Consider the following 23,661-nt stretch of genomic DNA (forward strand, 5'->3'; position numbering starts at 1 on the left):
GCAATTTGGGTGCATAGATCCCGAGAAATCAGTACCCAGACCAACCACCTCTGGCCGTAATAACGACTTCGATACGCTTGGTCATTGAGTCAGAGCTTGGATGGTGTGTATAGATACAGTTGCCCATGCATCTTCAACACGATACCACAGTTCATCAAGAGTAGTGACTGGCGTATTGTGACGAGCCAGTTGCTCGGCCACCATTGACCAGACGTTTCCAGTTCGTGAGAGAACTGGAGAATGCTCTGGCCAGGCCAGAAGTCGAACATTTTGTTTCCAGAAAGACCCGTACACGACCTGCAACAGGCGGACATGCATTATCCTGCTGAAACATAGGGTTTTGCAGGGATCAAATGAAGGGTTTAGCCACAAGACGTAAAACATCTGAAATGTAACGTCTTCTGTTCAACGTGCCACCAATGCGAACAAGAGGTGACCGAGACATATAACCAATGGCATCCCGTACCATCAAGCCGGGAGATACGCCAGTATGGCGATGAAGAATACAGGCTTCCAATGTGCGTTCATCACGATGTCACCAAAGACAGATGTGACCATCATCATTCAGTAAAGAGAACCTGGATTCATCCGAAAAAGTGACGTTTTGCCATTCGTACATCCAGGTTCGTCGTTGAGTACACCATCGCAGACTCTTCTGTCTCTGGTGCAGCATCAAGGATAACCGCAGCTATGGTCTTCGAGGTGATAGTCCATGCTGCTGCAAACGTCGTCGAACTGTTGGTGCAGATGGTTGTTGTGTTCCAAACGTCCCCTTCTGTTGACTCAGGAATCGAGATGTGGCTGCACGATCCGTTACAGCCATGCGGTTAAGATGTCTGTCATCAACATCTACATCTACATCTATATGATTACTCTGCAATTCAAATTTAAGTGCTTGGGAGAGGGTTCATCGAACTACAATCATACTATAAACCTACCATTCCACTCCCAAACAGCGAGCGGGAAAGCGAACACCTAAAACTTTCTGTTCGAGCTCTGATTTCTCTTATTTTATTTTGATGATCATTCCTACCTATGTAGGTTGGGCTCAACAAAATATTTTCGCATTCGGAAGAGAAAGTTGGTAACTGCAACTGGCTGAATACACTCCTGGAAATTGAAATAAGAACACCGTGAATTCATTGTCCCAGGAAGGGGAAACTTTATTGACACATTCCTGGGGTCAGATACATCACAGGATCACACTGACAGAACCACAGGCACATAGACACAGGCAACAGAGCATGCACAATGTCGGCACTAGTACAGTGTATATCCACCTTTCGCAGCAATGCAGGCTGCTATTCTCCCATGGAGACGATCGTAGAGATGCTGGATGTAGTCCTGTGGAACGGCTTGCCATGCCATTTCCACCTGGCGCCTCAGTTGGACCAGCGTTCGTGCTGGACGTGCAGACCGCGTGAGACGACGCTTCATCCAGTCCCAAACATGCTCAATGGGGAACAGATCCGGAGATCTTGCTGGCCAGGGTAGTTGACTTACACCTTCTAGAGCACGTTGGGTGGCACGGGATACATGCGGACGTGCATTGTCCTGTTGGAACAGCAAGTTCCCTTCCCGTCTAGGAATGGTAGAGGATGGGTTCGATGACAGTTTGGATGTACCGTGCACTATTCAGTGTCCCCTCGACGATCATCAGAGGTGTACGGCCAGCGTAGGAGATCGCTCCCCACACCATGAAGCCGGGTGTTGGCCCTGTGTGCCTCGGTCGTAAGCAGTCCTGGTTGTGGCGCTCACCTGCACGGCGCCAAGCACGCATACCACCATCATTGACACCAAGGCAGAAGCGACTCTCATCGCTGAAGACGACACGTCTCCATTCGTCCCTCCATTCACGCCTGTCGCGACACCACTGGAGGCGGGCTGCACGATGTTGGGGCGTGAGCGGAAGACGGCCTAACGGTGTGCGGGACCGTAGCCCAGCTTCATAGAGACGGTTGCGAATGGTCCTCGCCGATACCCCAGGAGCAACAGTGTCCCTAATTTGCTGGGAAGTGGCGGTGCGGTCCCCTACGGCACTGCGTAGGATCCTGCGGTCCGGTCCCAGGTCGACGGGCACGTGCACCTTCCGCCGACCACTGGCGACAACATCGATGTACTGTGGAGACTTCACGCCCCACGTGTTGAGCAATTCGGCGGTACGTCCACCCGGCCTCCCGCATGCCCACTATATGCCCCCGCTCAAAGTCCGTCAATTGCACATACGGTTCACGTCCACGCTGTCGCGGCATGCTACCAGTGTTAAAGACTGCGATGGAGCTCCGTATGCCACGGCAAACTGGCTGACACTGACGGCGGCGGTGCACAAATGCTGCGCAGCTAGCGCCATTCGACGGCCAACACCGCGGTTCCTGGTGTGTCCGCTGTGCCGTGCGTGTGATCATTGCTTGTACAGGCCTCTCGCAGTGTCCGGAGCAAGTATGGTGGGTCTGACACACCGGTGTCAATGTGTTCTTTTTTCCATTTCCAGGAGTGTAGATCAGGAACAGCAGAGGTCCCAGGACGCTTCCCTGGTGTACACCTGATACCACTTCAGTTTTACGCAATGATTTGCCGTCTATTACTAGGAACTGCGACCTTCCTGACAGGAAATCACGAATCCAGTCGCACAACTGAGACGATACCCCATAGGCCGACGACTTTATTAGAAGTCGCTTGTGAGCAACGGTGCCAAAGCTTTCCGGTAATCTAGAAATACGGAATCAACTTTAGATCCCCTGTCGATAGCGGCCATTACTTCGTGCGAATAAATAGCTAGCTGCGTTGCTTAATAACGATGTTTTCTGAAACTTTGCTGATTACGTATCAACAGATCGTTCCCTTCGAGGTGATTCATAATGTTTGAATACAGTATATGCTCCAAAACCCTACTGCAAAGCGACCTCAATGATATAGGTCTATAATTCGATGGATTACTCCTACTACCTTTCTTAAACACTGGTGGGACCTGCGCAATTTTCCATTCTGTAGGTACAGATCTATCGGTGAGCGTGCGTTTGTATATGATTGCTAAATAGGGAGCTATTGTATCAGCGTAATCTGAAAGGAATCTAATCGGTATAAAATATGGACCTGAAGACTTCCCCGTATCAAGTGATTAAAGTTGCTTCGCAACTCCTAAGGTGTCTACTTCTAAGAAACTCATGCTAGCAGATGCTCGTGTTTCAAATTCTGGAATATTCCATTCGTCATCCCTGGTGAAGGGATTTCGGAAAACTGCGTTCAATATCTCCGCTTTAGCGACACAGTCGTCGGTAAAAGTACCATCGGCACTGCGCAACGAAGGCATTGATTACGTCTTGCCGCTTGTGTACTATACATACGACCAGAATTTCTTCGGATTTTCTACCAAATTTCGAGACAATGTTTCGTTGTGGAACCTATTAAAGGCATCTCGCATTGAAGTCCGTGCCAAATTTCGCGCTTCTTCTGAACTTCGCATGCTTTTTCCGTTGTCCCTGCGTTCGGACCTGTTTTGTGTACCATGGGGCATCAGTTCCATCTCTTACCAATTTATGAGGTAAGAATCTCTCAATTGCTGTTGCTACTATATGTTTGAATTTGAGCCACATGTCGTTTACATTTGCATAGTCAGTTCGGAAGAAATGGAGATTGTCTCTTAGGAAGGCTTCTAGTGACACTTTATCCGCTTTTTTAAATAAAATTATTTTCCGTTTGTTTCTGGTGGATTTGGAAGAAACTGTATTGAGCCTAGCTACAACGACCTTGTGATCACTAATCCCTGTATCAGTCATGATGCTCTCTATTAGCTCTGTATTGTTTGTGGCTAAGGGGTCAAGCGTGTTTTCGCAACCATATACAATTCGCGTTGGTTCGTGGAACAACTGCTCGAAATAAGTTTCGGAAAGAGCAATTAGGACAATCTCGGAAAATGTTTTCTGCCTACCAACGGTTTTGAACAAGTATTTTTGCCAACATATCGAGGGAAGTTTGAAGTCCCCACCAACTATAACCGTATGAGTGGGGTATTTATCTGTTACGAGAATCAAATTTTCTCTGTTCAGCAACTATATCATCGGAGTCTTGGGGTCGTTAGAAGGAGCCAATTATTAACTTAGTTCGGCTGTTAAGTATAACCGCCAGCCATACCAGTTCGCACCGAGTATCTACTTCGACTTCACTACAAGATAAAACACTACTGACCGACACAAACACTCAACCACCAATTCTGCCTGATCTATCTTTCCTGAACACCATCTGAGACTTCGTAAAAATTTCTGCAGGACTTACTTCAGGCTTTAGCCAGCTTTCTGTACCTATAAAGATTTCAGCTTCTGTGCTTTCTATTAGCGTTTGAAGCTCAGGGACTTTCCCAGCACAACTACAACAATTTACAACTGCAATTCCGACTGTTCCTTGATCCAAGCACGTCCTGTATTTACCATGCACCATTTGAGATTACAGGCCACACGTACTATCCCGCAGGCCGAAGTAGCCGAGCGGTTCTAGGCGTGTCAATCCGGAACAGCGCGAATGCTACGGTCAGCAGGTTCGAATCCTGCCTCGGGCATGGATGTGTGTGATGTCCTTAGATTAGTTAGGTTTAAGTAGTTCTAAGTTCTAGGGGACTGATGACTTTAGATATTAAGTCCCATAGTGCTCAGAGCCGTTTTTAAACCGTACTTTCAGGAGGCCTTCGAACCTAAGAAACTGCCAGTCAACGCCACACAGCCTCCGCTGCCCGTGTAGCCGCCAGCAGAGTGTAGTGAACTCCTGACCTATTCAGCGGAACACGAAACCCCACCACCCTATGGCGCAAGCCAAGGAATCTGCAGCCAAAATGGTCGAAAAACCGTCTGAGCCTCTGATTCAGACCCTCCACCCGGCTCTGCACCAAAGGTCGGCAGTCGGTTGTGTCAACGATGCTTCATCTCGTAAGCAAGGCCGGCAGCCTTCACCAAATCAGATATCCGCTGGAATCCTGAGAGAATTGCCTCAGATCCAAAGCGAAACACGTCATTAGTGCCGAATCTGCCACCACCCGCAGCTGACTCACCCTGTGCTCTTCATGGCATCCGGAAGGAACCTTTTCACATCAGGAATGACTCCACCCGGAATGCACACGGAGTGTACACTGGATTTCTTCCCCTCCTTAGCCGCCATATGCCTAAGGGGCCCCATTACGCGCCTAACATTGGAGCTCCCAACTACCATTAAGTCTGAGAATCATCCTCTGAAACAGAGCAGGCAGCTGCATCTGGATCAGCCAGAGACAGTACCTGAAACCTGTTTGTCAGACGCATCGGAGAGGCTTTCTGATCAGCCTCCGGGGACGTCTTTCGCTGCCTGCCACGTCTTAGAACGACGTGCTAGTGTTACGAGGCCGTTGGGATCCAGCACAGCGCTCCTTGCTACCCTCCTGAACCCACCGATTCCATATTCTGCTAACACTCATTGGATGTCGACCAATGCGAGCAGCAATGTCGCGATACGATAAACCGTAATCGCCATAGGCTACAATCCGACCTTTACCAAAGTCGGAAACGTGATGGTACGCATCTCTCCTCCTTACACGAGGCATCAAAACAACGTTTCGCCAGGCAAAGCTGGTCAACTGCTGTTTGTATGTGAGAAATCGGGTGGTAGCTTTCCTCATGTCAGCACTTTGTAGGTGTCGCCACCGGCGCCAACCTTGTGTGAATGCTCTGAAAAGCTGCTCATTTGCATATCACAGCATCTTCTACCTGTCGGTTAAATTTCGCGTCAGTAGCACGACATCGTCGTGGTGTAGGAATTTTAATGGCCAGTAGTATTATGCACTTTTGGACGTCAGAGAAGTCGCTCCATTTCTGAATTACGATAATGACTACGCTGTCATCTCGTAGAATGAGGTGTAATGTCTGTAGTCTGCGTCCTCGCTACAGGATTCATCGACGTCGTAACTTCAAAAAAATTGTTCAAATGGCTCTGAGCACTATGGGACTTACCATCTATGGTCAGCAGCCCACTCGAACTTAGAACTACTTAAACCTAACTAATCTAAAGACATCACACAACACCCAGCCATCACGAGACAGATAAAATCCCTGACCCCTCCGGGAATCGAACCCTAGAACCGGGGCGTGGGAAGCGAGAACGCTACCGCACGACCACGAGATGCGGGCAAACGTCATAACTCGGCGCCAGTCTCAGGAACCAACTGAGGAAGACGCCGAGTTACGACGTCCAAATATCGTCTTTGGAAGAGGCGGATCACCGGCAGTACATCCGATTCCACGAAATCACAAAGAATAATGGGGAAAGTCTGAGAAGTTATAATAATTCACTGTTCTCCGCGTCTCCCCTGACACGCCTTTTGTATCCTCCAGCGTTAGCGCTCCCGCCTGCCGTCTGTGACTATTAGACATTGACGTCAAATGTAGGCAGTCGTCACGTTAATGGGAGTGGTTCATCTAAGTGTAATTAATAGACAGTTACTAAGTCGCAGGTTTGGGATCCTGCCTCGGGCATGGATGTGTGTGATGTCCTTAGGTTAGTTAGGTTTAAGTAGTTCTAAGTTTTAGGGAACTGATGACGACAGGTGTAGAGTCCCATAGTGCTCAGAGCCATTTTTAGACAGTTACTTAACAGGCACCAGTAATATATTTCGCTCGGTTTACCACATTGGTAGAAATTATCTGTATATAAACAGTGTCCCAATTGACAGTCGGACTTCCAGGTAAGGGTACCGGAGGGGGGACTTTATAGGTAGGGTAGTAGAGGGGCGATGCTACCAGACGTATTTGTCGCCAGCGTGGCAGCCAGCATGTGAATACGGGCGCATTCCTTTTGACGAAGCGCAGCGCGTCTCTGTTTGCAGGGGGAGGAGGAACAGTGTGTGCATGCCGGCGCTGACTAAACCGTTCTGGTGTGTCGCCGCTGGCAGCAGCACTCGGTGCCCCCACAGGATATTGGAACGCGACGTGGCTGCCTGCTCGCCCGCCAGCCCGGGGCGTGTCCCGCAGAACTCAGCGCCGATACAAAGGGAAGCCGTGCCGCGGCGACGGCAGCGCCGCGCCGCTTGCCTGCCGACTCACGGAACTAATTTCGCAGCAAGTGGCGGTCCAGCTCCACAGCATTTGTGTACGCGCACATACACCTCTCCGTTTGGCATTAAATTCGCCTGACCTACATATGCTATTCTCTTTCTCGACACTGTCTACACATATTTGTGTAGGAAATCTATGTATTTTGAAAATGAAGCTATATAACCCTGTCTCTTGCAGAACCAGATGGATTTTCTACCTTTTACAACCCTTACTGTTTCTTATTAACTCTTAACGTACTACGCGGAGTCCTCCATGGCCTCCAGAGAGTGGCTTTTGATAACACTGCCCACACACAAAACCGATTTTATTCTCAATTTTTATTTATGTCCTGAAGCCTTTTAAGAGGAGTCCTAACGCCCTATCTCGACAAGGCTAAATTTACTAATTTTATGCACCTTTCTCTCTGGAACTGATCTAATTCCACCGCTGAAATTAGAACAGCTGTTTCCATCATTTAATACTGGCTCACTGAACTAGAATATTTCTCTTTTATTGATATAATATTTACGAATTTTTTACCCTTAAGCTATTTCATTTGCGGAAAGTTTGATACATACCTCCATAATTCCGAAAATAAACCTTTCCTTCAAAAATGTGGTTCAAGTGTTTCTGAGCACTATGCGACTTAACTTCCGAGGTCATCAGTCGCCTAGAACTTACATCTACTTAAGCCTAACTAACCTAAGAACATCACACACATTCATGCCGGAGGCAGGACTCGAACCTGCGACCGTAGCGGCCACGCCGTTCCAGAGTGGAGTGCCTAGAGCCGCACGGCCACACCGGCCGGCTCCCGAGGCAGGATTCGAACCTGCGGACGTAGCGGTCGCTCGGCTCCAGACTGTAGCGCCTAGAACCGTACGGCCACTCAGGCCGTCAAAACCTTTCCTTGTCATGATTCTATGGCACTTTTTAACTATTTTATAACATTTATGAAAATTTTAACGTCATTGGTTTAGTCATTTCTGAGATAGACGTACATATAACACCAAAAATGCAAATACTAGAAAACTCGAATAAATTATGATGTAAATACACAATCATTCCTTTTTATTAACGGAGGTGTACCGCAGTGTTATCAGGGTCATCTTCTGGTTCCTTTCCTTCACCTAGAAGTCTTCTTCTTCTTGCTGTCCTTGTTTTCTTTCTATTAAAGGCAGTTGCATAATGAGCCTTCCCTACTCGCACTTTGTCCAGAAGCTGAAGACCTTAGATGGAGTTCACGAGAAATGTCAAGTCCTTTCGTGACCTTTAATCTATTCAGATTACCGGCACTGAATAAAATAATTGAATCACTAGCATCCTATTTCACTTTCTATCCCAAAAATACATACGTCTCGAGTCGATATGAAGTCGTTGAATGACCCGTTTTGCATCTAGGTACCACCTGGACCGCATTTACGGAGATGATCAGAATGCTCAAGTCTTTATACATTGGCTTAACTGCTTCTATAACAACCACTGTCATAGAATTTTTACAGTGATACGGAACATGCAGTAGGCTATTATTAAGGAGGTATGTCTAAACTCCGAAAGTGATAGAAAGTCCAACACACTCACACAAAAGGTGTCTGTAAATCGATTCCCGTGGAACTTGTGCTGTTAAATAATCATGCACATCTACACATTGAAGAAATTATGCTATTCAGCACAAAAAGTAACAAGAAGAAAAAGAACAACCTCCGAAGGAGGTGGAAACGAAACTCTAAGACTCAGAACGCTAACTTACAGATCAAAGGAGGAGGACGATCTTAGCGTTTAACGTCCCGGCGACAACGAGGTCATTAGAGACGAAGCGCAAATTCGGGTGAGGGAAGGATGGGGAAGGAAATGGGCCGTGCCCTTTCAAAGGAACCATCCCGGCATTTGCCTGAAGCGATTTAGGGAAATCACGGAAAACCTAAATCCAGTGGCCGGAGACGGGATTGAACCGTCGTCCTCCCGAATGCGAGTCCAGTGTTACAGATCAAAAACAGCACGGTAAACTCAGCTGGTTACTATGACAATGGTAATGACACAAAGACCAAAGTCTCTACAACAAAAGAGTGAAGTCCAAGGCCTTCCCTAATTAATGTTTTATGAAATCCGATCGTTTGAATACGAATAAATCAGAAGTCGGATAACTTTCCTGAAAGCACATAAAATTTTGAAAAACGAAACAAAAATATTTATATTTAGACCTTCTTAACAAATTTAGGACCACTTTAAGGACAAAATTTCAAATTATTTTATGGAGTAAAAAATTCAAAATTTAATATTTTCATCACTTTGCGGCATTCACACTCCCCTAATGTTACGTTTTGCATTATTAGATTTGTTATGAATTTGACAAAAAAATAAAACCACTCATTTTGAATTATTAGATCTGTGTTAAATTTGCCATAAATATAAAAAATACTATATTACGTATTTCTATGGACTTACTGTTCGTTCCCTTCAGAAAACGGACGTTGTAAATTTTCAAAAATCGCCCACAAGAAAACTTCAGGTGATGACGTTCTCCTAATTCAGAATTAATTGTGAGGTCATTGATCTGGAAGATGTAATGAGCGAATATTTAGAGGAATTTATTCCAGAATGAGTTGCGCCCGAATCTGGAAATAACAATGAAGTGAATTTAGAATGAAGTGACAGTGTCAGCGACAATTTTGATGGAATTTCCGATGAAGCAGTTCATTTCATTAGAAAGTATGGACAAAGTGGACGAGTTCGGGTCCCCGTGACTCATTGTTGTCAGTATAACAGTGTCAGAGGATGTCCTGGGTCAACGAATAGAAGTGGTATTGCATTCGCAATATCCGATGTTTTCAATTTTTAGTGGCTATGTGGTAGATACTCTGTGTACCTTCAACAGTGCTAAAGCGTCACGAAGTGGCGCCGTTACAGTGCAAATGCTGCTCTGAATAGTGTGAGGAATTTTTGGTGTGCTGCTGACTGCTGGAATCCTTGTATGTCTGAAACAATAAATTTCCGAAATGTGGACAACACAAGGAAACATTCGTCGTATAGGTTTTACTGCTGCCATAGCAATCTGTTTCCGCATATCCTTGCCCGTATCTCGTGGTCGTGCGGTAGCGTTCTCGCTTCCCGCCCCCGTGTTCCCGGGTTCGATTCCCGGCGGGGTCAGGGATTTTCTCTGCCTAGTGATAGCTGGGTGTTGTGTGTTGTCCTTAGGTTAGTTAGGTTCAAGTAGTTATAAGTTCTAGGGGACTGATGACCATAGATGTTAAGTCCCATAGTGCTCAGAGCCATTTGAACAATTTTTTGAACCGTATATCCTTCAGTTTGTCAGGTTTGATGATAGAGCAACACGTGCTCAGAAATCCTGCAGTATTACATGATGTCTGGAACTAGTTTGTAAGAAACTGTAAGAAGCTTGAAACATTTGAAGACATCACAGTAGAGGAACGGGTAGTCGCATTTCGTGGCAGATGCTGAATGAAACATTATGTTGTTGGTGTTGTGGTCTTCAGTCCTGAGACTGGTTTGATGCACCTCTCCATGCTACTCTATCCTGTGCAAGCGTCTTCATCTCCCAGTACCTACTGCAACCTACATCCTTGTGAATCTGCTTAGTGTATTCATGTCTTGGTCTCCCTCTACAATTTTTACCTCCACGCTACCCTCCAATACTAAATTGGTGATCCCTTGATGCCTCAGAAAATGTCCTACCAACCGATCCCTTCTTCTGGTTAAGTTTTGCCACAAACTTCTCCCCAATCCTATTCAATACCTCCTAATTAGTTATGTGATGTACCCATCTAATCTTCAGCATTCTTCTGTATCACCACATTTCGAAACCTTCTATTCTCTTCTTGTCCAAACTATATATCGTCCATGTTTCACTTCCATACAGGGCTACACTCCATACAAATACTTTCAGAAATGTCTTCCTGACACTTAAATCTATACCCGATGTTAAAAAATTTCTCTTCTTCGGAAACGCTTTCCTTGCCATTGCCAGTCTACATTTTATGTACTCTCTACTTCGACCATCATCAGTTATTTTGCTCCCCAAATAGCAAAACTCCTTTACTACTTTAAGTGTCTTATTTCCTAATCTAATTCCCTCAGCATCACCCGACTTAGTTCGATTACATTCCACTATCCTCGTTTTGCTTTTGTTGATGTTCATCTTATATCCTCCTTTCAAGACGCTATCCATTCCATTCAACTGCTCTTCCAAGTCCTTTGGTGCCTCTGACAGAATTACAATGTCATCGGTGAACCTCAAAGTTTTTATTTCTTCTCCATGGATTTTAATACCTACTCCGAATTTTTCTTTTGTTTCCTTTACTGCTTGCTCACTATACAGATTGAATAACATCGGGGAGAGGCTACAACCCTGTCTTACTCCCTTCCCAACAACTGCTTCCCTTTCAAGTCCCTCGACTCTTATAACTGCCATCCGGTTTCTGTACAAATTGTAAATAGCCTTCCGCTCCCTGTATTTTACCCCTGCCACCTTTAGAATTTGAAAGAGAGTATTCCACGACATCACACATATCTATGCCCGAGGCAGGATTCGAACCTGCGACCGTAGCTGTCTACATGTACATCTACATCTACATTTATACTCCGCTAGCCACCGAATGGTGTGTGGCGGAGGGCACTTTACGAGCCACTGTCATTACCTCCCTTTTCTGTTCCAGTCGCCTATGGTTCGCGGGAAGAACGATTGTCTGAAAGCCTCCGTGCGCGCTCGAATCTCTCTAATTTTACATTCGTGACCTCCTCGGGAGGTATAAGTAGGGGGAAGCAATATATTCAGTACCTCATCCAGAAACGCCCCCTCTCGAAACATGGCGACCAACCTACACCGCGATGCAGAGCGCCTATCTTGCAGAGTCTGCCACTTGAGTTTACTAAACGTCTCCGTAACGCTATCACGGTTACCAAATAATCCTGTGACGAAAGCGCCGCTCTTCTTTGGATCTTCTCTATCTCCTCCGTCAACCCGATCTGGTACAGATCCCACACTGATGAGCAATACTCAGTTATAGGTCGAACGGGTGTTTTGTGAGCCACCTCCTTTGTTGATGGACTACATTTTCTAAGGACTCTCCCAATGAATCTCAACCTGGTACCAGCCTTACTAACAATTAATTTTATATGATCATTCCACTTCAAATCGTTCCGCACGCCTACTCCCAGATATTTTACAGAAGTAACTGCTACCAGTGTTTGTTCCGCTATCATATAATCATACAATAAAGGATCCTTCTTTCTATGTATTCGCAATACATTACATTTGTCTACGTTAAGGGTCAGTTGCCACTCCCTGCAACAAGTGCCTATCCGCTGCAGATCTTCCTGCATTTCGCTACAATTTCCTAATGCTGCAACTTCTCTGTATACCACAGCATCATCCGCGAAAAGCCGCATGGAACTTCCGACATTATCTACTAGGTCATTTATATATATTGTGAAAAGCAATGGTCCCATTACACTCCCTTTTGGCACGCTGGAGGTTACTTTAACGTCTGTAGACATCTCTCCATTGGTAACAACGTGCTGTGTTCTGTTTTCTAAAAACTCTTCAATCCAGCCACTCAGCTGATCTGATATTCCGTAGGCTCTTACTTTGTTTATCAGGCGACAGTGCGGAACTGTATCGAACGCCTTCCGGAAATCAAGGAAAATAGTATCTACCTGTGAACTGTATCTAATATTTTCTGGGTCTCATGAACAAATAAAGCGAGTTGGGTCTCACACGATCGCTGTTTCCGGAATCCATGTTCATTCCTACAGAGTAGATTCTGGGTTTCCAAAAATGACATGATACTCGAGCAAAAAACATGTTCTAAAATTCTACAACAAATCGACGTCAGAGATATAGGTATATAGTTTTGCGCATCTGCTCGACGACCCTTCTTGAAGACTGGGGCTACCTGTGGTCTTTTCCAATCATTTGGAACCTTCCGTTCCTCTAGAGACTTGCGGTACACGGCTGTTAGAAGGGGGGCAAGTTCGTTCGCGTACTCTGTGTAGAATCGAATTGGTATCCCGTCAGGTCCAGTGGACTTTCCTCTGTTGAGTGATTTCAGTTGCTTTTCTATTCCTTGGACACTTATTTCGGTGTCAGCCATTTTTTCGTTTGTGCGAGGATTTAGAGAAGGAACTGCAGTGAGGTCTTCCTCTATGAAACAGCTTTGGAAAAAGGTGTTTAGTATTTCAGCTTTACGCGTGTAATCCTCTGTTTCAATGCCATCATCATCCCGGAGTGTCTGGATATGCTGTTTCGAGCCACTTACTGATTTAACGTAAGACTAGAACTTCCTAGGATTTTCTGTCAAGTCGGTGCATAGAATTTTACTTTCGAGTTCACTGAACGCTTCACGCATAGCCTTCCTTACGCTAACTTTGACATCGTTTAGGTTTTGTTTACCTGAGAGGTTTTGGCTTTGTTTAAACTTGGAGTGAAGCTCTCTTTGCTTTCGCAGTAGTTTTCAAACTTTGTTCTTGAACCACAGTGGGTTTTTCCCGTCCCTCACAGCTTTACTCGGCACGTACCTGTCTAAAACGGATTTTACAACTGCCTTGAACTTTTTCCATAAACACTCAACATTGTCAATGTCGGAAGAGAAATTTTCGTTTTGATCTGTTAGATAGTCAGAAATCTGCCTTCTATTACTCTTGCTAAACAGATATACGTCCCTCCCTTTTTTATATCCCTATTAACTTCCATATTCATGGATTCTGCTACGGCCTTATAATCACTGATTCCCTGTTCTGCACTTACAGAATCGAAACGTTCGGGTCTGTTTGTTATCAGTAGGTCCAAGATGTTATCTCCACGAGTCGGTTCTCTGTTTAATTGCTTGAGGTAATTTTCGGATAGTACTGACTGAAGCGCCTTGAACCGCTCCACCATACCGGCCGACTGAAGACGTGAAGACGCCGTATTTGTTCAGCCAACATGCAGTTCCACAAATGGATGCTTCCAAGGAATGCAAGTTGGGACGCCTTGTTGTACGTGACTTGATGGATACAACGCTTGGTTGTGGAATATGTGTGGCAATAGAAATTTTTTTTTTTTACGTCAAAGTGGTCCACAGGACACGCACAGCTCTAGCCCGTCTTCCACTCAACCACAGCAACGACGTCACAGCTCGACTGGAATATGGAATAGCGCGCCGTGATCTTCAGTGATGAAAGCAAATTCTGCCTGCAAGCAAGTAACGATTGTTTGTCTGTACGACGTAGAAGTGGAGGACGCTGTCTCGTAGAGTGCATTTGTCCAATACACCGGTCCCTTCACAGGCCTCAGGTCTTAAGATACAACTGCGTTACAATTCTGGTGTTTCTGGAGGGGACGGCAACCAGAGCTCTGCACGTGCAGACCCATCCTTTTGCTGATCTTGCAACAGGAATATCACGTGTTGTTCCAGCAGAACAAAGCTTGCTCACACACTCCCTGTGGAACTCGTGCTCTGCAAAACGTGCGGCATCTTCTACAGCCAGCACAATCTCCTGAATTATCTCCAATCGAGCACGTGTGGGATGTCATGCGACGAGAAGTGATTCTTGGACTCGTCAACCATCAACCCTACAGAACTGCGCGAGCAGGTCCTGCAGGCGTGGTATATCGTATCCCTGGACAGTATTCTGCATCATTACCATCGACTGGATACCAGAGTCACCGGAAGAATTGCCGAAAGTGAAGGCTCCAACACGAACTAATTTGAATGTTTCAGCATGAATCGATAGATACCTTGCACCTCAAATCCACTCGTTCTGGCATACTATTCGTCTGTAAATGTGTACGTTTCAGGTACACCATACGCACCGTTGCAAGAATAAGTCTTGAGTGAATTAGAAATGTCTTAAAGGGTGAACTAATTTCTTATCCGGCAGTATATCAGCACCAAATGCGTGGGGATGTCAAAATGTAAGACACATTTATTATAATTACCAAGTAACGCACTGACTGCTGCGCTACACGTTAAAGTTGTGCAGATACCTGGCATTAACTTCCAGCACAGTGACCTAGTCTCCGTAACAATTGTGTCGAAACGTTCTACCAATCATTTAATTCCTCGACCATATAAATGCATTTCTCGGCCACGAATCCTTTCGAGAACCTCTGTAAGACCGTCTGCAACGCTAGAATAAATGTTTGCCGCCAGATGTTCTACGAGCTTGCCACAAATATGGAAACGACGTGGTACACTACGTGATAAAAACTATACGGACACCTGGGTGAAATTGATCTACAAGTTTGTCGAGCCATCCATCGTTAATGCTGGAATGGAATACGGTGTTGGCCCACCCTTAGCCTTGCTGGTAGTTTCCACTCTCGCAGGCATACATCCAATCTGGTGCTGGAAGGTTGCTTGGGGAATGACAGCCCATTGTTTACGTAATGCTGCATTGAGGAGAGGTATCGATGTCGGTCGGTGAGGCCTAGCACGATGTCGGTGTTCCCAAACATCCCAAAAGTGCGCTATAGGATTCAGGTTTGGACTCTGTGCAGGCCAGTCCATTACAGGGATATTATCGTCATGTAACGACTCCGCCACAGGCCGTTAATTATGAACAGGTGCTCGATCGTGCTGAAAGGTGCAATCGTCATACGCGAAATGCACTTCAACAGTGGGAAGCTAGAAGGTGCTTGAAACATCAATGCAGGCCGGTGCTGTGATAGTGCCACTCAAATCAACAAGACGTGCATGTCCCCTCTATGAAAAACACGACCACACGATAACATCACCTCTGTCAGTCAAGAGACAAGATCCGGCTGTACGTTTTGTGCTGTATGTGACCTTTCACGTTTCTACTTCACTATCGTATCGGAAACAGTGGACCTAGGGATGTTTAGGAGTGTGGAAATCTTGCGTACCGACGAATAACACAAGTAACACCCATTCGACACGTTCGAAGTCCGTGAGTTCCACGCATCGCCCCATTTGCTCTCTCACGATGTGTTATAACTACCGATTTCGTTGATGCGGAGTACCTGGCAGTAGGTGGCAGCACAATGCACCAAATATGAAAAAAAGTATGTTTTTGCTGGTGTCCGGATACTTTTGATCATGTAGTGTAAAGAGATGAACATCCAGACAAGCCATTCTAACGTCTGTGCGGCTCTGGTCAAATTCTTGTCAGAAAATTACTACACCTTAGCTCGACATTGCGTTAGCTCCATACTCCACCTGAATTTTAGACATTTTGCCCACAGGACGTATATCTTCCGGCGTACTTCAACTCTGACGTAGGCTCCCACTTCATGTGTCATTTCAGTCGTACATTGTGTTTCCTGTGCCGCAGCCCAACTACGTCTTCAGGGAAACACCCACATGTAAACTTTTCTGAAAAGTAGCACTCCCAGTATGCAATGTTCTTAGCGTGGGACCATATGTGTAACTTACGTTGCGGTGATCCTACTATCTCACGTCTCTAAGTATTTACATCGAAATGTAACGGAGGCTTCAATTAACGGCGCATGTGGATTTTCAGTAATGCAGTCGATGCTGGTGATTATCCTGAGGTACCGTTCATGACTATGGTGGAAAACGGCGTAACAAAAGTCAGTGAGAAATAAATTAAGAAACGAAACTACAATAGAAACCTTTCGACTTACAGCCAAGATATAACTGTTCAGAGAAAGAAGAATAATCTTAAGAAACATGAACCCAGCCACTATACCACGGCCAATAAAACACTCCAAAATTGCAGTGAGACGCGTCACTCCAAGCTCTGTCTACTTCTGCAGCAAGAGTAAATGACAACGAAGAGTTAGTACGCAATTTTCAGCTATAGCCTGGTAATACAAAAATTGTTCAGACGTGTAGTACGAAGAATTATTCAAGTGGTTTTGCACCACGCTTACGTTATTATTACGAAGATTGAGCAGAGAACGCTATGGAAGGAAAGGATACAGGTGTTTGCTTTAACATCAGACAGTTAAATATCTCGAAAACGACGAATCCTACGAAAAACTTGATATTAGTGAAGGGAGCGTCTTTTTCTGGTACAATTTGCCACCTCATAGCCACCGCTCTGGCTTGGGTGGCTTCAGATTTGATTTTTTTTTCAAATGAGGCCCCCCGATTTCAATTGCATATTCGGATTCTAGATCAAGAAATATGTGCGTTTTATTCACACCACTGTCACGCATATGTGGCAAAAGGAGCTGTAATCGACAAATATCAAATGTGCATGTTTTCGCAGTTAAGAACCGACTCGTTTGATTCAAGATTTCACTCACGATGTAAATGTAAAGATTTGTGTTGTAACTGTTGATACTGATGTTCAAATGTTACGTGAGAGTACCAAATGGGATTCTACAATAATATGTCTAGACATTGATATTTCCGGCAAATAAACTACTTGTATGTCAACATAGTTTTCTGTTCCCTACGGGGTTTAGTGTGGTGTGTCTCCAAATCAGCGGAATGCGTGACCCCAGTGGTCGCCCTTGAACTTCTTTCCATCCAACCGCCCTAACTCTCGAGCTAGCCGTTACTCGGTTACAGGCGAAATACAAACCTCAACTTTGGCAATAATATAAAATGTCCATGAAATGATAGCGACAGGTGTACCTGCTAGGGATACTCACCAAAATCGAGCACATCAGTTGCGAGAGTCAAGAGGACTCACCGACATCAAGCATCCAAATGGTGAAAAGCGAGGGGATGCCCGAACTCAAGCCCCACAATTGTGAAAGGGACTTCTCGGTTCCAAGCACCTCGATGAGAATAGAAAACTATTACGTCCACGTCGTTGTTCCTTTATCATGCTGAACATAGTTTCTTAACAGACCTGGAAACGGCTAACCATATTGTACTGTACAGTCAAATTTGTAACACAACATTTAATTTCGAACACGAATATGAATCGTTAGAACACAATGGTTTACATATACATTGTCAATGAAATACAGACTAAGCTGCGTCTGTTGTTAATTGTAAAACCAGGCACACTTGATGTTTCCCGATTACAGTGCCATATACTACGAATGGAATATAATGAGTTCAGTAACTCACACTTAGGTCTGGTGTAGAATTTGGATATGCTATAAAAATAAGGGGTTCCCACTTGAAAATACAAAGTCCACCCCGCCTACGCAGAAGGATGGTTAGGAGGTGGTCAGTTTTATCTCATACAGATGTCTCTTTTGCTGATCTCAAATTTTTACCTAGGATCCTTTTTTTATATATAAAGTGCTTCGCTTTCGAGATGTCTAGTAGTCTCATGTTGGAGAGAAATATCTTGGCCCTCAAGAAAAAGCTTAGCAAAAAATTTGTCGTGTGCTATAAAAGGAGTTCTGCGTAATTTGATATTGTTTGAGTTGAAGAGGTGATTAGAATTAAAAAGAAAATGTGTGTCAGTACTGTTTAAAGTTTTCAAGGAGAAAAGAAACATGGTAGTGTAATACAAACCACACTTATTTGGCAGGTGAAGGAGCAGTAATTAAAGGAAGTGTAGACTAAAATCCTTCTGAACAGGCCTTGGAAGGTCCAACGGTACCGACCGGCCGCCGTGTCATCTTCAGCCCATAGGTGTGACTCGATGCGGATGTAGAGGGGCGAGTGGTCAGCACACCACCCTCTCGGCCGTATGTCAATTTACGAGACCGGAGCCACTATTTCTCAATCAAATAGCTCCTCAGTTTGCCTCAGAAAGAACGAGTGAACTCCGCTTACCAACAGCGTTCGGCAGATATTATGAGTGCTAGACCAGCCCGACAGCGCTTAACTTCGGGGAAAAGACGGGAATCGTTGTTGCCATTGCGCAAGGCCACTGGAAAATGATGTGAAGAGACAGACAAATATTGCATTCTACTAAACAGAGTATCTGTGGTTCTGAATGTAGCTAACACGTAGTAACGAAACGAATTTCCAAAACACTTTACCACACGAGCCACGACGTCAAAGGGTAAAACACGCTAGAGGTATAAATAAAGGCGGAAACGGCGTTTACTTAGAAGATGTGAAACGAGTGGAAGCAGCCGTGGGACCAGTGGTAGATAGGTAAGTAAATTCTTCAAGAGTGACTGATTTCGTTTCATTCTAAGTGTGTAGTTCAAATCCATACAAAGACTTTTCCTTAAGCAACTTTTCCATCACCGGAAGGATACCGGATGAAGATATCAACAATGGTATCCAAGAAATTCTTCCAATCCATATGTGGCATACAGCAAACCAGTGCTCAACAGTATTGGGTAAAAACATTCTTGGTTGCAGGTTTGGGTTTTTTTTTATTTTTCAACTACAGGTTTCGCCTTATTTAGGCGTCTTCACGTTATCTTAAATTTGGTATTTCTTAGAAGGATCCTTCAGTCAGTGAAGCCAAAGGGCATCATCGAATATACCAGGCCAACATCGCCTTCGTTAAACTCAGTAAAATCTTTTCTAGATGGACGCGAGTAACTGAGTTTAACGAAGGCCTTGTTGGCCTGATATGTTCGACGACGCCCTATGGCTCCACTGACTAAAGGATCCTTCTAATAAATACCAAAATTAAGATAATCTGAAGATGCCTAAATAAGGCGAAACGCGCAGTCGAAAAATAAAAAATAAAATTGAAACCGAAACTGTTTTTAACCAATAATGGTATTCAACTTTCAGTTGTAAAAGAAGAAGCGGCTAAGGAGAACTGACGTTGGCTATCAAACTTATAAGATTATAGTAAGGGTGCCGATGCACTTAAATCTTGAAGGGTAGCAAAACAGACCACAGGAGTCCATTGTAATTGCCCTCGTACAATTCCTCGAGACTGCAACCCTGAGGTAATTTTTTATGTGGTCTTAAGACACTGAAGCGCACAACCCGCAGTGTACAGAGAGAAAAGTTCCGTTTTTGCATGTTTTCAATGGGAGCTGCCAGGCAGCGAAGTACGGTTCCCTTCTGTCGTTTCGTTGACTGATGGAAGGACTGCTATGGACAATGCAAGCGGTGACGTGGTGCCGTTAGTCGCGGTCTGCTTTTTAATATAGGATGGGGCCCCTCCACGCCCGCACCAACGTGGTGACCAAACCAAAAGTTCTACTGTCACCTCCGTAAGCATGTTAGTTTTGAATCAGGCGTCACAGGATGCAGGCTGTGATGTTGTCCATGCGTCTGGGTAAGACTACTCATTAGCATGGTCCATCAGGAGATAGAAGTGGTCGAAAGCGATCGAAGGCTAGCGGTTGTAAGGGTAGAGGGAAAAAAGTGCCAAGGCCAGCGCCAAGGGAAAAAAAAAACCTCTGCGACAGTAGGACGGGTAGTAAGGGCAGTAGAGCATGCAAGGTGACGTCGGTTAGCGTGAGGTATCGTGCATCGTTACCTATGTGCTGCGTGTCCGTTAGCTGGGTCAGTCCGGGTGCTGCGGCTGGGCTCGCTTGTAGTCTCCTGGGCCGGCTGCAGTGGCTTCATCCCTGTAACATAAGAGTTCGGCGCGGCAACGCATGCGTTGCTGTTAGGCCCTCTGCTGCGCCTTGTCGTCGGTGACTTGGTGCAGCTTCATCAGGCTGGTGCAGAACGGCAGCGATCGGCTACCGTTCAGCGTCCTCCTCTACTGCACGCCGCAGCCCTTTCGCAATGTAGCTTCCACGAGCTCCGTTTGTTCGAAGAGCTGCGACAGTTCAGCGTCCGAGGACGTTCTGCCGTTCGCTCGCGACTGGGCGATAAAGGCTGCCCTTTTGGCTTCTCGATCCCTTGCGGGACCCGCTCCCGTAGCGGTCGGCGTTGCCACCGGTTCAGCTGGGGCGGCGGTTTTCTTCTTAGCACCTTTCACCTGCGGTGCTGCTGGGGCCACCGCTGGCTCAGGCGCGCGGACGTCCTTCTACGAGGTCGCAGGAGTGTTCGCAGGTACTACTGCGCTGGGGCCTCGGGCGAAGACTGGTCGCAGCTGCCTTAAGGCCTATTCTTTCTCTGCAGCCACGGCGGCTACGAAGGCAGCCCTCTCTGTCGCAATGACGGCTCTGAGGGCTGCAGTGGCCTCCTTCACGGCGGTGCCGAGTTCGAGGTCACGTATCTTCTCGGGAGCACGGGCTGCGTCCTGGCCGCCCGTTTCCAAGCGGTCTTCCCTGCTCCTGGCAGGAGGAGCTGCTGCTGCGCCGTCCCTATGCTGCGCCAGGCTGTTCTGCGCCCTACGCCGTTTCCGACGTCGTCTTCCCTTCTTCCGGTCGCTGCGGCCGCGGCCGCCTCGCCGCCCCCGGCACGGCTGCTGCTTGCGAAAGCCGCACAGCCGCGCCAACTGGCGACATGCCGGCCGCCACACCGGACACAGGTCGGCAGACCGTTGCTGCCGCGGTCGCAGGCGCGGCTGTCGTGCTCCCCTGAGCACTTGACGCACCGCACCGCGTTGCGGCAATACTTCGCAACGTGGCCCTCGCCCTGGCACCCGAAGCACTGGGGCTGGGGGTCCATCGCGGTCGGGAGAGCCTCTGACGTCACCGGGAAGCCCAGCAGCTTCCGGAAGTCAAGGATGTCGCTCCCGCCGTCGACCGTTTGCACGGTCACGGCATAGAGCGGCGCCCTCTTCTTGTTGGTCCGGTTGTGCAACCTTGCGGTTCCGCTACCAAACCCGGCTCGCAGCAGCCCTTCCCGGACCGCTGCCTCATCACAGCACCAAGGTAGCCCCCTGAGGAGTGCTTTGGTCGTCTTCATCCTTCCTGCGGAAGGTGCCTTCTCACGCGCCGCCGGCGCGTCGACGATGTGGTCGGCCACTGCGACCTTGATCGCCCTGTGGTCAGCCACGTTGGCAGCTCGAATGCAGATCAGCGAGTCTGTATCGACAGACTCGTAGACCACTTCGTTCCGAGCGCAATTCGTCATGGTGTCGAACAGCGCTGTCCACCCGCCTTTACACTTGATGTACAAAGGGGGGACAGGCCGCGACTCGTCTTCTCGGGAGTTCCTTGCATGGTCGGCTGACTACTGAGTTGCGCAACCGAAGGACCCTTCGTAACGGCAGGTTTCCTCTGCGCACCCTTCTTTCCCATGCTGTGAGGCGCGGAACACGACAATCTGCACGTGTTGTGAAAACAACGCACGGCAATTTGCTCTCCGCCGCTCCCACAGCACAGAAACCTCTTCACGAGCTTTCAACGGCCGAGTTAGTGTAGCGCGCAACGGCAGCGATGCGCTCGCCTCGCTAGCTCAGGCCGCTCTGGTCGCGGTCTGCTCGCTGCGAGCCAATATACGTCACGAGTGGCCCTCGCCGGTGGACAGAGCGCTCTCAGCCGTTACAGCGCCGCTCTGCAGCCACGTGTCCTCCACGGGCATAGCGCGGATGCTTCAGCGTGCCTTGTGCATACAGACGTCTAGTGGATGTGTTTCCCTGCAGCCCACCCCCATTCTTGTGTGTCGGGGTCCTGTCTCGCGTTTCTGAATGTAGGTGAGAGGAGTGAAAGCGCGTGTTACTCTCTCGACTAGCTTACCGGTGGAACACGTGCAACCTCTCCATACGTCGTGCTGTTAAAACAAAGCCAGAAGCACACATGCTTGTCGATTTCGAGGCTAAAACATTCTTCTTATCATGGGACTTACAGTTGAATATTTAACACTAGGAGGGCCAGGTGTGTTATTTTTGACCTCTCCATAATCATCACGGGAGCAAATGCTGAACTGATTTTAATGATTTATGATGTTGTACAACTCACTGGAATTTCACCCCCCTAGAATGAAAAAATTATCTGTTGCACCTGAGGTACCATGTGAGTCATTTATGACGCATTCGCAGTTTACCGCAATTTGATAGCAATAACATAGGTTTCTGGGCTCTAAATTGTTTCCGGCCATGCCTCGAAGTTATTCACGAGATGCCTGAGCGTATTATGATAGTTTAAGACAAAAACAACCTGAGCCAACGTGAACATAGAGAATGTGGGGCTCGTGCTGTTTCAATCAAAGACATGTGCAGCAATACATGGAGACCTCCTGTGCAGGAGCAGATTATCAGAAATAATCAGTCATCTTAGATTGTAAGGTGTCAGGCAAATCCAACACCTTCCATGGAAACCCTGACATGATAAGCAAATCAAGTAGTATGTCACATAGCTCCGAACAAATCGTGACATTAAATTAACCAAAGTAATACGAGTAACGAGTGAGCAAATGAAATACCACAGACTAACACGAGAATGCCTAGATGCATGTCATACCTTCCCACCGTGAGACAGGCGCTGTTCCGAGGGGAGAAACGAGAACAGAAGCCGAGAGCAGAACAGTGTTAAGCTAGAAGGCCCTATCATAAGGGACGGACTGGACACCCACGTCGCCAGCTAACCATTAGGACGACACCACTTGCAAGTCTTAGCATGAGACTTTTTCGCGTCTCTGTTACGTTGCAAACTTTAAAAACATTGCCCTACCACGAAAAGTATAATGTTTCTCATAGGATAGACAGAATTTTTGTAGGCGGAGCTTAAGGTTAACATTGAGACCCTGATTGGTCAGATGAAACACAGCCAGATAGTTTTTTTTTAAACCAACTTCGGTAATTGTAGTAAGGAGAAGTTAGAGTAGAGTTAGTTCGAGACGGCGAGCTGGATGGCTGCTGCGCCGGCCGCTGCCGCCCTGACGCTGCCTAATCACCGACAAGGTAATGAAAGCACGCGATGCCGCATTTCTGAGCGCATAAGGCTTCACTCAGAACTGCA

Source organism: Schistocerca gregaria, chromosome 4 (genome assembly GCF_023897955.1).
Source record: "Schistocerca gregaria isolate iqSchGreg1 chromosome 4, iqSchGreg1.2, whole genome shotgun sequence".
NCBI classification, from domain to species: Eukaryota; Metazoa; Arthropoda; class Insecta; order Orthoptera; family Acrididae; genus Schistocerca; species Schistocerca gregaria.